Source organism: Molossus molossus, unplaced genomic scaffold (assembly GCF_014108415.1).
Source record: "Molossus molossus isolate mMolMol1 unplaced genomic scaffold, mMolMol1.p scaffold_m16_p_15, whole genome shotgun sequence".
Lineage (NCBI taxonomy): Eukaryota > Metazoa > Chordata > Mammalia > Chiroptera > Molossidae > Molossus > Molossus molossus.
Genome location: NW_023425350.1, coordinates 60952576 through 60969229, shown reverse-complemented (window position 1 = coordinate 60969229; position 16654 = coordinate 60952576).

Genomic DNA, 16654 nt, shown 5'->3' with positions numbered 1-16654 from the left:
AGGCTGCTTCCTCATTTGACAGTTCTTGGCATTCAGCTATTTAATCCATGTCCTTACCATCTATCTAACTTGCCCTCAACCAAGCCTTTCTGGAGCTGTGGGGAGCATAACCGTTGGCAGTTTTCGTCGGAATGCCTGAGACAGCATCCGTAACAACAATCCTTCCACAGGCAGAGACTGCACAACAAAGAAGCCCACAGGTACCCTGCAGCTCTGTGCAAAGGAGCACTGTCCGCCCCGCCGCAAATCTTCTGCTCCCTCGTTTGAGAAGCAACCCTTTCTCTGCCTTGCCCCCGACTCTTATCAAATTCCCAGTTCAATAATCCGTCTAGCTCCAGGGTTGTTTCTCTTTCTGTCTGCCCTCCCTATAGAGCTGACCCAAACTCTGAGCTACTTCCAAGTTATTTCAGGATGGCTCTCTGGATCAGCTCCTTGGAGATGCTGCCGAGCAGGGCAGGAACACTCTTCAAATGGGGCCAAACTCGCATCCTAAAGAGCTCCGGGGAAATTTTCTTATTTACACACCAGCCACACAAAATGCTCGTGCTCACCTTCAGCCTCAAACGCTGACAAGACAACCACACTATTCTTTTTCTGTAAATCCTCAAAGGTCTTCTGTAGCATCCATCTCAATGAAAAATCGAAAACCCAAACCTAGAAATGTACAGGTGATTCTCTCACACTTCAGGTGAGGAGTATTGTGTACTTTAAAGGGGAGTTCTTATCTACTCTTCTGTGATTGGAACACATGATATATATATATTTTAATCCTCACCCGAGGACATTTTTCCATTTTTTGTTCAGGTAGAGTGGGAGGGAGAGAGAGGAAGAGAGAGAGAGGGAAACATCGATGTGAAAGGGACACATCGAGTGGCTGCCACCCGCACGACCAACCAGGGCCAGGGACAAACTGCAACCGAGGTACATGCCCTTAGCGGGAACCGAACCCGGGTCTCTCCAGACCACAGGCGGACGCTCCAACCGCTGAGCCAAACCGGCCAGGGCTGAACACATGATATATTCAGAGTTGGGGTCCCCTCAGGAATTTTTGTTTCATACTTTCCTTCACATAAGGCCCAGAACAATAAACAGAGTTAGTTAATGATCTTTTAGGTGAAGAAATGAAGTCTCAGAACGGTAGCTGCTTATCCCTCCAGCTTGGAGTGTCTCCTCATCGCTTTGCCTGTCAATAAGTGAGATGGGTTTGTGCAATTACACCGCGTTTGGTGTGCGAAGGACTTGAGAAACCGACGTGCCTCTGTAAATTAATTGGAAACCAGTACACATGGGAAGCCTTTTAGGAAGGATGATGGCTCTGAGGGTGGGAGCCGTGGGGATCTTCTGGGGGAGAGCAAAGGGCATGCGAGCTGGACCATTAAGTGTGAGTGAGACGTAAATAAAGGGAAGCAGGTATTGGTTGAGCAGAAAGAAAGGATTTCATTTTGAGAGTAAGAATACTGGTCTTACTCTAGGAAGCTTGCTTGCGGAGATCAACTAGCAATATAATACGTTCTAACATGAGGGAAAGAATATGTTTAGGATAACTTAAAGACCAGGCAAAGCAGTGAAGAGCTAATGCAGTAGGGAAAAAACTACTGAAATGCCTTAAAGGCAGCCGTGATGTTATGAGAGAATAGTTGAGAAAATGAGGATAAGGGAGATTGTGTGATCACCATCCTATTAAACTTATGAAAAAAATATTTTTGTTTTATGATGACATGAGTGGTCATGCAAATAAAATAAGGTGTTCCCTAGGATTTTCAGTTTCTTGCTAACCATACCTTGAATGGTGTCTGGTAGTGCCCACTGATTTTGAAGTTAGAAGGATTCTTTTCTTATTGACGTGGCCCTTGTCCAGGTTATTGTTGAATGTTTTGAGTTCTGTAACCCAAGTGTCAGTATTTCCATCTAGTCCAGGCCAGGTAGCTCAGTTGGTTAGAGCATCATCCAGATATGCCAAGGTTGTGGGTTTGATCCCTGGTCAGGGCACATATAAGAGTCAACCAATCACCCAGCTGGTGTGGCTCAGTGGTTGAGTGTCATCCCATGGACCAAGAGGTCACCGGTTCGATTCCGGGTCAGGGCACATGCCCAGGTTGTGGGTTTGATCCCAGTAGGAGATATGCTAGAGTCAGCAAATCAATGTTGCTCTCTCAGTGATTTTTCTATCTTCCTCTCTCTTCCTCTCTCTCTAAATCAGTAAAAACACAGTTAAAAAAAATCAACCAATGAATGCATAAATATTTATTAGATCAATAAATCAATCTCTCTCTCTCTCTCCCCCTTTCCTCCCTCTCTCTCCTCTCTTTCTCTCTCTCTCTCTCAAATCAAAAAATTAAAAACTATACTTCCATCTATTAATGGGATTAAATAAGCTGATCTTTCACATGATATGAAGAATCAATGAGATAAATATATAAATATGTTTTGCTCAATGCAAAAGATCATACCATTAGGTATTTTCCAACCTTGCCTCAGAAAATTGAAGTCTCTATTTTCACCTGTATGTCTTGCACAGCTAGAAATATAAGAAGACAAGCAATCAGTAGCTAAATCATAGTCTGGTGCTCTCAGGGATGATGCACTGAGTCCTAGGCAGGTGTGCACAGAGAGTGCCCCCACCCTTCCCCTGTGCCATTACACCAAAGCAATGGTCTTAGGTAGGATTCCTCCCAAGTCTATTCTAATCCATCGACAGGCATGCTAAGTGGTTTATTTGGGATGTCATCCCAAGAAGCACAAGTAAGGAAGTGAGGACATTGAACCGAGAAAGGAAAACAAACAAATAAAGGGTATGTTGATGATCAAGTCCCTACTGTAGATGATTGTGCCTCATTGCCTTGGGCCCCACTCAGGTATCTGTGAAAGGGATTTCAATATTCTCATGTGAGGATTAGAAAGCTGGCTCATATATTCACTGTTTCTAGTCGCTCACAGTTGACAATTGCTCCTGGAGGTCTGAGGTCTCCAGTCTTCTGGGCAGTCATGGTTACTGACCATCTCTCATTCACAGCTCAAGGGCTAAGTCCTCAAAGAGACACAGACCTTGAAGGAGAGACTGTCCACACATCCAAACACTGTCACCTCAGCTGAAGGTGAATTCGGAGATTGGATAAGGGCGCATGAGTCATCGTAGCATCTGCTACAGGAAATACGATTTGTTTAAACTTAGGAGGCAGCATTATCACAGAAAGCACAGTTAATCACAAAGAAGTTAACCAAGAAAAAAAAGGGGGGAGGTGGGTTTCACAAGGTTTGGGAATGAATGGTGAGATTAAGAAATAATATTTGTCTGTGGAACTCGAGGACTACTGATAGATATACTGACTTCGGCTTGCTCAGGCTCCCACTGGGAACAGAGAAGGATAAAGAACACTCTTAAATACCCAAAGTTTAAGTCTGTCAGAAACAAAGCTGGCTGGCTTGCTGAAAATTATGACTTAGCAGTCCCTAACTATCAGCAAGAATTTATCATTTACACAGCAAGAGACTTGTATATATTCCAAACTGTGTTAAAATGATTGAACCAGACAAGGGGGTGGGGGCAGCTCAAATGATTCCCAAATGTTTCACATAGTTTCTAAAAAAAGCTCAAAGAGAAAAAGGTCAAAATATTTACATTTCCAAGGGCATGGACACTGAAGAATATGAAAAGTGTCTCAATCTAGAGAAAAAAAATGCAAGAACTCTTTTCAAAGACAGAGGGCTCAAGCCTAAAGTAGAGCTACTTTACATAATAGAGATGTCTTACATAATAACCAAACACTATGTTTGAACCTTGATCACACCCTGAATTAAAGTTCACAGACAGGCTATGCAGGACATTTGGAAGGAAAGAGGAAGGAAGGAAGGAAGGAAGGAAGGAAGGAAGGAAGGAAGGAAGGAAGGAAGGAAGGAAGGAAGGGAGGGAGGGAGGGAGGGAGGGAGGGAGGGAGGGAGGGAGGGAAAGAGCAAGTCAAAAGCCAAATAGAGACTAAGAGAAAGCACCTAGGTAGGACAGGAACTACATTTTATGACTATGTTTTACTCTTAGGACCACCGATGTCTCATATCTTAAGTATCAAGTTAAGTAATTAAATTACTTAAAGATTGATTGAATGTCTAATTAATTAGTTAATTACTTGACCTAGCCATCCATTCAGACAAAATAAGCATGCTAACCATTCTGTCCAAACACTGCCAGTTTTGTCAAGGTCAATGCCTGGAAGTCATCCCAGAGCAAATTGCCAGTGCACATTGCAGCGTTCACGGTGGACAAAAGAATCATTTGGACTTTTCTCACTTGGCACATTCTTTCCCAATTGACATTGGGCTCCATTTTGGGCCATAATTTTCAAAGTTAAATTGAACAGATAACATTGGGACAGAACATTCCAACTACGAGTTTTCTGATGCAGGAGCTGACACACCTGGAACCCTCTGCAATGCACCTCCCCTGGGACCACAGCAAAAGGTCCACGTCCGTCCTCAAGCCAGAAGCTGAAGGAGTGCACGCTTACAGACTGCACATGGATTTCCAAGTTCACTGTGGTCGGGGTCTGCCCGCCCCCTGCCCTTCCATTTAGAGCCATTTGTGGTTATAGAATGCCCTGAATTTGTCATATTCTTTGGCTGTTAGAACTAAAGTTAAAAAAAAAAAAAAGGATGCTACAGTATTAATATTATTTATAGGAAACTCACCTAAATGGATGTGAGATATTAAAATGTCCCATGTTTTCCTTATATTATGACTACTTTTATATTTTAAGTACTCCAAATTATCAACGTATAGTTGAACCATTTTAGTCTACGTAAACTTTGATCTATTTGATATTTAACAAAAGAGGTAAAGCTGATAAAACTGCCTTGGTATTTGAAAGGTTACTTTTCAGGACAAACAAATTTAGCAAAATGCAAATGCTATCTTTACTCATAGTACTATAGGGCCAGAACATTTCTTCAATTCCTTTGGATTGGCAAATGATAGCTGTCTGGACAAATCTGGTTTGCTGCCTGATTTTGTAAATCACATTTTATTGGAACATAGCCACACCTATTTGTTTATATATTGTCTATGGCAGCTTTCCGTCTATAACAGTTGAGCTGAGCAGTTGTAACAGAAATCATATGACCTAGAGAACGTAAAACGATACTATCTGGGCCTGCAGAGATCAAGTTTGCCAATACTTGCTCTAGACCATTATGATAGTCACTGGCCACCTGTGACTACTGAGTAGTTAAAATGTAGCTTCTGGAACTAAGGAACTGAATATTTAATTGAATGGAGAGGTGCTGCAACTACATAGAAAGAGAAACAGAATCAATAGTAAAATTCTCTAGAGAAGCTTTATATTGAAGGTTTATTTTAAATAAATTTTATATAGCTATAAATAGATATATCTAGATATACATTATACAGATATAGTTATATAGATATAAATATACATAATATATAGTTGACCCTTGAACAATACGAGTTCGAACTGCGTGGGTCCAACTGCATGCAAATTTTTTTTCTAATAAATACATGTACTGTTTTCAATCCAAGGTTGGGAGTCTGTAGATGTGGAGGGCTGAGGGCACCCATTGATCTACACCATTTTATATGAGGGATTTGAGCATCCAGAGTTTTTGGTATCTGTTGGGGTGCCCTGGAGCCAATCCCTCTAAGGATACCAAAGAACAACTACGTTTGGGAGAATTAAAATTTATACATGGGTTTTTGATTACACAGGGGTTCTGCACCTCTAACCATCCATTGTTCAAGGGTCAACTATATATTCTAGGTAAAAAGAGAAACCGAGAGAGAAAGATGTATCATAGGGAATTGGTTCACATGATTATGGAGGCTGGCAAGCCCCAATCTGCAGTGTGGGCTGGCAGGTTGGAGACCCAGGAGAGCTGGTGGTGTAGATGAAGTCTGAGGACAGTCTGCTGGGGAATTGTCCCTTTAGAAGGTTAGTTTTCTTCTCTTCAGGCCTTTATCTAAGAATAAGTGAGTGGGCCCACCACATTATGGAGGGCAATCTGCTTTACCCAAAGGTTACTGATTTAAACGTTAACCTCATCCAAAAACACCTTCCAAGTTGACATATTAAATCAATCATTTCATTTAGTGTTTTAAAGACATAGAATCACAAAGGCTTTTTTTTTTTTTTTTTTTTTTTTTTTAAGAATGTAAGCTATTGCTCTGGCCAGTTTGGCTCAGCAGTTGAGCATCATCCTGCGGACCAGCGAGTCCCGGGTTTGGTTCCCACTAGGGGCACATACCACACACACACACACACACACACACACACACACACAATGTAAGATATCTCCTTAATCTGTACATTGATTACATGTTGAAATTATATTTCGGATATATTGGTTAAGTAAAATATTAGAATTAAGTTTATCTGTTTTTTTAAATTTTCTTTATCATATGTTTACTAGCATATTTAGAACTATTGTGTGGCTACCTTATATTTGTATTGCTTTACATCACTGCTCTAGACACTGTTCTCAGCCTGGGGAGAGTCTCATTCCTCCCTTACTTCATACACTCCTCAGCCCGTCAGTCTGAATGGCATCTATATTTATTTATACAAGTTTACGAAGACCTGGCATGAGTTACACAAGAAAGATGTGAAATAGAGTTTATCTGTAATTTGGCTATTCTTGCTACTGCCGCTGCTGTTTTATTTTTTTCTCATATCAGGTAAAAAAAAATTCTGAGGAGTCATCTCAGAGACAACTAAGCTAACATCTTGTGTGTGTGTGTGTGTGTGTGTGTGTGTGCATCTGTGTGTATTGAATGCTAAATGCACTGACTCTTTATCAAAAACAAAAAAATGATCTGAATGTGGTCTTACCTTTCTCCTAAAACATGGCTTTTGCCTTTGTCTATATTTTTATTCACAAAAATATTCTGTAGATTTTTATTTTTACATTTTAAATCAAATTCATTAAGGTATGTTATATTTAATAAAATCAGTTCATTTAAGTGAACAATAATTTAAAACACACTGGCAAATAAATACACCTGTGTAACCACTACCCCGATCAAGATACCCAGGCCTACCTCAGAGACTCAGTTCAGTTCCAGACCACCACAATAAAGTGAGTATTACAATAAAATAAGTCACACTCACTTTGCTGAAGGGTCTTGCCTTCAATTTGTAAAAAAAAATGCATCATCTGTGAAATAAAATAAAATGAGGTACGCCTGCATGGGTTAGGTAGAATTCTAGGGTCCCCCTACCCCAAGATTCCAGTTCCTTGTTATTCAGTCAAACACGAACTAGGTACTTCTGTGAACGGACTATTCGTGTGTAATTAAGGTTACTCATCAGCTGAGGGAGATTATCCTGGATTATCAGGTGGACTCAATGCAATCATCCAAGCCCATAAAAGGCAAAACAGAGAGCGAGGGCATGAGGCACAAGGGAGGTCAGAGAGATTCCAGGTTTGAAAAGGACTCCACCTGCCTTGGTTTTCTTGAGGTTGGAGGAAGGGCGACATGTGGCAAGGAATGCTCTATAAATTGAGCATGGTCCTTAGCTTGTAGCTAGCGAGGAAATGGGACTTTACTCCAATAGGCCTGTGGGACTGAATTCTGAAAACTTAAGTGAGCTTCAAAGCGGATTTATCCCCAGAGCCTGCAGAAAATAACATGGCACTGCTGGAAACCTGGATTTCAAACTTGTGAAGCCTGGCGTAGTAAACAGAGAGCCACTTTGTACCTGGACCAGTGACTTCCAGAACTGTGGGACCAAGAGTAAGTGCTGCTTTATGTTGCTAAATTTGTCAGCAATTATAGCAAGTTAATACAGTTATAGAAAATGTTTCTCTCTCTCATGCCCTGTGGTAACAATTGCAATTCACCCTACCTGAGGCAACCACTGTTTTGCTTTTTGTAGACATAGGTAGGTTTTAATTTTAATAGAATTTTGTATCAGTGAAGTAGGTATCTTTTAGCGTTTGTCTTCTATTGTTAAACATTTTTAAATGTTTATCACCTGTACCAGCAAATAAATCATTTCTTTTCATTGCTAAGTAGCATTTTACTGCGTTCTATCACACTGCAGCATTGTATTGATTGCACCTGTTGATGAACATTTGGGTTGTTTTCAGTTTTTTGTTCTTTTTGAATGAAGCTGCAATGAACATTTACATATAAATCTTTTTTTTTTTTTTGGATAGGAGGGCATCCTGTCTCCTGGGGAAATACCTAGGAGCAGAGGTGCTATTTCATAGTTAACTTATAAATAAGTACCAGACTGATTCCACAGTGATTGTGTTATTTGATGTTCTCACCATCAATGCATTGAGAGTTCCAGTTGGTCTCTATCTTTTCCAACACCTAATGTAGTTGACCTTATTTTTAGTTTTACTGTCTTGGAGTTATGAGAAAAAAATATAAATGATTATAATTTACACTTTCCTGATGATTAATGAATTGCATAGCTTTTTTGTGCATATTTTTCTCTTGGGATATTTTGTATAATGTCTGTTCAAATCTTTTGCTAATTTGTGATGGTTTGTCTGTCTCTCCTTGTTGGGGCATAGATGTTCCTGATGTATTCAGAATAGAATCTTTTGCCAGTTATAACTGTTGCAAGAATTGTCTTCCATTCTGTGCTTTGTTGTTTTATTTTTGTAAGAATGTTTTTGATGAGCAGATATTTTTAAATGAGTACCACTGATCATTTTTGTTTGTTTGTTTTTGTTTATTGCTAATACTTTTTGTATCCTAAGAACTGTTTGCCTATAATAAGGTTGAAAAGATTTTCAATTATATTTACTTATAGAAATCACATAGCTGTATTTTTTACATTTAGCTCTATGATCTATTTCAAGTTAATTTTGTGATTAAGGTAAGATTAATATCAGTGTTGTTTTTTCCTGTGAATTCTATGTCTGTTCACCTCTTTATGTAAAGACTATATTTTCCCATTTAATTTGACACATTTCTTAAAAACCAATCACCATGTAAGTGTGATTATATTTCTGGATTCTCTATTGGTTCCATGGATTTACATGTCTGTCCTTATAACAACATAATACTGCTTTGATTGCTGTAGCATTACAGTAAGCCTTGAAACTGGCTCTATAAGTCCTACTTATTTTTCACCTTTGTCAAGATTAGTTTGTCTATTTTAGGCACCCTTTTATATACACATATTTAAATCATGTTGTCAATTTTTACAAAAAGCCAGCTGGAATTTTGAGGAGAATTGTGCTGAATCTATTTGAGAAGATTTGATATTTTTACAACCTTGAATCTTATCTATGCATGTGTCTGTTTATTTAGAATATTTTTAATTGTGTTAAGCAATGTTTTGAAGGATTATTGTTTTGTACAAGTGTGACATATTTTGTTTAATTTATTCCTAAGTATTATATTTTGGGACATGTAAATCCCACTTTCCAAATATTTATTTATAACATAGAAATTTATTTTTCTCTATAAGCCATGTTATTTTAATTTATTAAATTTGGTTATCATACCCAGTACCTTTTGGAGATTGCTTAAAGTTTTTTATATATATAATCATGTTAAGTGCAAATAGAACATTTTACTTTCCCATTCAAAAATTACTGTATGACTGTACTTTCTTTGTCTTGCCTCAGGACACAAACCAGATGAAATGAAAATCCTTGCATTTTCCCCAATTTTAAAGAAGAATATTTAGTTTTTCATTAACTACAATGGTAGCTGTGAGTTCTTGCAGATAATCTTTAACCAGATTGAGGACTTTATCTCCTATCCCTAATTTTCAGAAGGATTGTGTCACAAACAGATATTAATTTTTATCATGTGTCTACCATATAATGTATTGTTCTTTTTTCTCCTTTGTTTTATTTTATAGTGAATTACATTGTTTTTCCTAATGTTAGTCAAACCTTATTTTTTTAGATTGAGCATTTTTATATTCTATTTGTCTCCTCTTTTAAAAACTTAGTGGTTGCTCTAAGTTTACAAAATAAATTTCTATTTTATCACAATTTACTTTGGCTATTCTACTTTTCAAATAGTATATGAAACACATTAAGTGTATCTCCATCTTTCCCCTACTTAGTCTTATTTTTGTCACATATTACTTCTCTCTATATTATAAACTCCTCAATGCATTGTTATTTTGTTTTAAATATCCAGTTATATTTTACTATTTTATTAATTATGGACAAAATCTATAATTACACATATCATTTCCTTTATGGGGATCTGAGTTTCCATTGGCTAACATTTTCTTCAACATAGAAAAATTTTATTTTTTAAGACATATTCATATTCTAGAATATGGTGGCAGATTCTCCTATACTTGAATATTATTCAGCCAAGACTCAATGGGAACTTTATGCTTAGTTCAAAACTACTTCTCTCTATAGTTATCTCTTCTCCAATACTGTGCCTTGGGTAGCTGTCATTCTACCAAAACTTGGATCTTTTCTCCTCATTTTAATATTATTGTACTCTGATTGGGCCTCCTCTCCCTACACCTATAAAGAGAAAGAACCTGCAGGCATAAAGCCAGGGCTGACCTTATATGTTTCCCCGCCCTCAGGGATCATGGTACTGAGCTCCTTGTTGTCCAATGTCTGCTTCATTTGTTTTACTTATTTGTCCAGTTTTCTACTTATTTCCAGTAAGTAGGCAAGTTCTATACTAGTAACTCTATCCTAGCCAGAAATAGAAAGGTCTATAGATCACTTTCAACATGTATTTCCAAATACCACCTTCTCTCTGTTATTTTATTTATTAATGTTTAATTATATTTGTGAGAGAACTACTTTTGAGTCTTGTGAATCTATAGAACTGCATTGTGAATAAGTATATCTGAAAACTCAGCGAGTTGTGTTGTTGTTGTTTTTAACTGCAATTTATTTCTGTGTTAAAGTATCTGCAATCTCAGGCAGATAAAAAGGGATGAAGTGTTAAATGAGATAGAGAGGGGAAGGTGAGTTCAGAAGTATCAATGATTTATACATATAGCTTACAAGTTGCATATTCCTTATACAGTGTTTAATGTCTTCCGTGCTTATTGATTTGCTTGACCAGTATTTACACATGGGGCATAACAAGTACTACAGCCAGGAAAACAATGTACACAGTGCCATCCCTTTAGGCAGAGACCCCAGAGGCAGAATAGGTGACCAAGTAGGCATACTAAAAGAGAAATATACCATGTCCAGAATTCTCACTGCTCTAGTATATGCTGAGATAGTGTATCTCTGTTTAAAGTTTGTGTTGTATGATTTTAAACAGGTCTTCGTGTTACATTTTAATTTAAAATATCACATTCTGCCCTTGCTAGTTTGGCTCAGCGGTTAGAGCATCGGCCTGTGGTCCAGAGAGACCCAGGTTCGATTCCCGCTAAGGGCATGTACCTCGGTTGCAGTTTGTCCCGGCCCTGGTTGGGTCGTGCGGGTGGCAGCCACTCGATGTGTCCCTTCACATCAATGTTTCTCCCTCTCTCTCTCCCTCCCACTCTATCTGAACAAAATATCGAAAAATGTCCTTGGGTGAGGATTAAATAAATGAATAAATAAATATCACATCCTGGAATTTCAAAACAAACTACCTGAGTATATGTTGGAGAAAAAAAATAAGCTGAATGCAGACATCTAGGTAAGTGTAGTTGAAGAATAAATTTCATAGCAAACTAGATATGCATTATGGATGTGATCATCATCATAAAATCCAAACAAAACTAATGCAAACTATGACTGAATCCATAATAAATAAAATAGATGCAACAAAGCAAACAATATTCCTGTTCTTGTCAAGACCCTACCTGAATAATTCAAATTTTGAGACTCTTTTTTAATAGGGATATATTCAAAGTGAAGAGTGTGTTCTTTTAGGGAGGGGGGTGGTTCAGATGAGAGAGATCAGAGAAGTTGACTAATCTAGAAATTATGTCGTGTAATCTGGGCCCAATTGGGTCATGAGAATGAACAAAAGCGGGTGACAATGTTCTGGCCCACTGAATGGAATGTTTGTGAAATATTTGCTTAATCTTCATTCAGAGCACAGTCTGAGGGCTACAAGGAGTAAAGGTAAAGAATCAGGCCCTCTAGTGGCCTCTCTCCACCCGTGTTCCATTTTCTCTAGCCCCGGTCTCCTGTCTGCAAGTCCCATTCAGCCAAAAAAAAGGCTTGCAAATAACTAGACCCAGGCCCTGTGGAAGATTATATAGAAATCATTTTTTTCTAATGTTTCCCCTTGGGAGAGTGACTTTCACTGTCTCCTGTCCTAAGCAGCTTGTCAAAGCATTTCATCCTGCCAGACAGAGTACTGTTCATGACAGAGAGTCTTGCAAATAAAAGTGTCCCTGCAAATTCGGTGTCTCTTCAGTGTCCTTTAAAGATTAGGCTCCTGAGTTGGTGTCTAGTCTTTTATGCAGGTGACTATGCCTTATGAGGAATAATTGGGAACATTAGAAGCTTTTAGTGTAAAAATAACTTATTTTACCATTCAGATAATGCATTGTAACTTTCTTTAAATACTTTTCTCTGGGAAGACTGGAAGATACATTTTACATGTAACCCCAGGTTTAAAAGTAGGGTCAGTGCATAGAAAATTTAAGAGAGTAATGTAGACTCTCCATCAAATACCAATTGGAAGAATCAGGGGTTTAAAGAATTACAGAAGATATTTGCAAATCTTTCCAACCTATGGAAATAGCCAGCATTCCTGTGAACTCTACCTCAGAAATTTTTATCTCCAATGTCCTGTTTAAGAAATTTTGCAAGATATTTTGACAGATAACTTCACATCTCAGTGAATTAATATAATACTAGTTTTTGAGTTATGAAAAATCTAAAATCAGTCATTGTGATTAGATAGAGGAGGAGAAACAAGACTCTGCTCTATGGATTCATTTAGGAATAGTATAAGCATTATTTTTTCCCTACTACAAAACAAGGATTTAATTGTGAATAGGTAGACATCTCTACCATGCCCCATTATCTCGTCCTATTATCTCTTGATTTCTTACTCATTAAAGCCATTCTTTAATATAATAAGTCTTCATTCCCATAATTAGTCATCTTCTTGTAACCTCTCTGGACTTCCCAGAGCTTTCTTTTTTCTCTGCCTCCTCGTATACAATGTTTATCATTGGGACCACTTTATCACCAGTACCAAGTATCCTGCACACCTATCTGTAATCCTTAGTGAACTATACATTTTAATTTTGGATTAAAAATAAGGACTGCCTTAACTAATACTAAACCTGAGTAAATTAAGTGTCACAAGATATACAAAATAATATATAATAGACTAAACAAATCCTTGGTCTTCCTTCTGCCAGTAAATGCACTGAATACAGATGGTTTCATCTCCATTCCCATCACTGACTTTCCTAAAATTGCACTACTCACTTTAACCTTTGATAGACCTATCATTCTTTTTATCTCAAGAAAATGTCTTACCTGCTACAAGGAAAGTATTATTTTACAGTGGCAATAACTTCCAAGACTTGCCTATTTTAATTAAGCTAACAATCTTAAACCAGCTTGTATTTACTAAAGATTAATCCTAGATCACAGGAACTCAGGAAGCATTTTGGTTAGTTTCTGTTTTTTGTTTGTTTTTATTCATATAAACACTCATTTGTTTTTGAGCTGATTGAAAAAGGTGGGGTGCCTTTACAATCTAATTTTGAGTTTACAAATTAATTTTGGCCATACCATCCAGAAATAGATAAATACCATATCTATAAAATGTATGTGTACACACACACACACACACACACCAATCTCATATCTTATATTTTATACCCATTAGTTATGTCCCAGGCACATCATTACAAAACTCAAAAGAATAATTGGATCCAAATGAATAATTGGATCCAAATGAATAATTGGATCCAAATTATGTTTCTGACACATGGACTAAATTAAGGTTCTTTGCTCAGATGACCTAAGTTTTCTGCATGCAATAAGGATCCTTTTAAATATATTTTTAAGTTAATTTGTAAATGAAACAAAGAATGCATTCCATTGTCTGAGAGGTTTGGAATCCTTGTATGTGTAATACAGTTGGTGTACTCAAAACACAAAGAAGGCAGCCTCAGGCGGCCTGAATTTAAAAGGGGCAGATTTTCCCTAAAAAGGGAGAAGGAAACATGCCAGCAGTGGAGCCTGAATACAGGATAGCTGTTGCACTCTGGAGATGGAGGATGGGAAGGAGAGATGTCAGAAGCAATTGGAAAAAAACTTTTTTTCCTTTATTGATTTTTAGAGAAGAAGAGAAAGGGGGAGAGAGGTAGAAACATTGAGAGAGAACATAGATTGGCTGCCTCCTGCATGCCCCCCACTGGGGATCGAGCCCACAACCTGGGCATGTGCCCTGACTGGGAATTGAACCCGCAACCTCTTGGTGCATGGGCTGATGCTCAACCACTGAGCCACACTGGCCAGACAAGAAGCCATTTTTACTTTTCAGTTATTTTACTTTAATTTAAAATCCTGAATACATTTTGAAGCCTCAAGGTGCTACTTAAAATAAATATACCATTTGTTTTTATTTTAGAGCTGCTGTTTTCTAAAATAGCTTTGAAAAAAAAAAAAAAGCAAGTTTGGGAAGATAAAAGTTCCCCATAATGGCCAATTTGGCTGAAAATTAACCCTGACTTATCAAAAGGGTGGCTAAGCGGTAAAGGAAAGCTTACAACACGAGTTACCCATTTGCCGTGGCCTGGGTTCCTTGCAGTGTGCCTTCATCACAAGCATCCTTACCAAACCTATGCATGAGGTCCAGAGAACCATATCAGCTTAGTCCACAGACTGGGTGAAGGGTCCCCTCCCTGAGGTGATTCTTAAAATACCAAAACCTGAGTATCCAGCTTGAAAACAAAACAAATTAAAATCCTCGGGCTTGAACCTCCCACTCGGAGGAGTGAAGATGATAGCCAGCAGAAGGAAAGAGAATGCTCAGACACGGGCCAGAGCCTTGACCAAGGAGGAGGCTCAGATTCAGGAGGACTGACCACCAAAAGCCCAGACTGCCAGACGAGATGGCCGAGAACCACTGTCTCTTGCAGTTACATTGCATGAATCCCTGGTGGCACCCGGAGGAAAGTCACCTTGAACCCCATTTCTTTTTATTTAATTAATTTATTGTTACAGATGTTTCTCCTCCCCCCTCCCACTGATTCCCCCCTCCCCCTCCCTCCCCGCCTTGTCCCCAGCTTTGTTGTCCATGTCCATTGTTCATGCACACATGCATATACATTCTGTGGTTTATCTCTCCCCCACCACCCCTTCTTCTGGGGATTGACTCTGAACCCCATTTCTGATCACTATGCAATGTTAACCCCCCAAATCCTACAAACAAGAATATTGTGATTACAGTAGGGAAAGAGGAGAGATAGAAGAGGGTAAAGAGGAGATAAATGATGATGGAGACTTGGGGTGGTGAACACACAATATACAAATGATGTATTGTAGAATTGTACACCAGGAAACTATATAATTTTATTAGCCAATGTCATGCCAATAAATTTGAGAAATAAAAAAAAAGCTTATGCTATAATAATTAAAAGCATTTATTTGTGCAAAGGATGGCAATCCAAGAAATACCGATTGGGATAGCCACTCAAACTGTGCTCTGGAGAGAACAAAGAAAGGCATTGTTTATAAGGGCAAAAACCACAAAATGTAGTTCTCTCATGCAAATGAAGGGTTGCTGGCTAGATGACCAGGGAGTGGTTAGTTCTGGGTGGTGAGACTCGACTCTGGAGGTAAGCAAGTTCTAGATGTGCCCCCTTACAGCCAACACAAAAGTCCAAGCGGTCAAATGTCATTTAGGTCCTTAGTGCAAATGAAAGATACTGGCTGGTGAGCCAGATTGGCTCCTTTCAATGTCAAGAGTGCAGGTGGCCTGGTTGCCATGGTGAGGAGGATGCAAAGTTTAGGTTGTGGTCTCACAGCTGGTTTGAGAGTTTATGGGTGGGAGGTTAAACATCTCCTCAACTCCTGGCTTCATTTTAACTCCCTTGACATAAATGACTCTGTTGTAGCAATTTTCATATATAATACCCACAGTGACCTGGACATTACGTTGTGTGAAACAAGCCAATCCCAAAAGGTTGCATGTTGTACCTTTCTATTTACATGACATTCTTAAAATACCAAAATCATAGAAAAGAAGACCATGTTGGTGCTTGGTCAGGGTAAAGGAAGGTTGGGAGCTGAAGGGAAGAAGGTTTGGCTCCAAAATGACATGAGAATTCTTATATTAAAAGCAGTGCTTCCTATTTTGACTGCATTAATGTCAATACCCTCATTGTGATATAGTTTACAGGATTTTATCATGAAGGGAAAGATGGAAAAGGGCACATGACATCTTTGTATTATTTTATTCAACCTCATGTGAATCTATAATTATCTCTAAATGAAAAAATATACTACAAATCAAAGGAAAAAGTATAGTGAGAGGCATAAGCAAGAATGCAGCGGGTTAGAGAGTTAAGAGTGTGTAGGAAATTAAATATTGTGAAATATTATGTTGTCATCTAAGCCAAATATGTTATTTATTGGTTAAACTTACAGGCTTTTCTTTCTCTCAAACTACTGAGATGTAGTTATTGATCCTGATTCAGTGCTCAATTCTATATTCTTCTCCAGACGGTTTCCCTGAGCAAGCTCGCATTCTCCGGGTTCCAACTGCCTGTATGCTAAT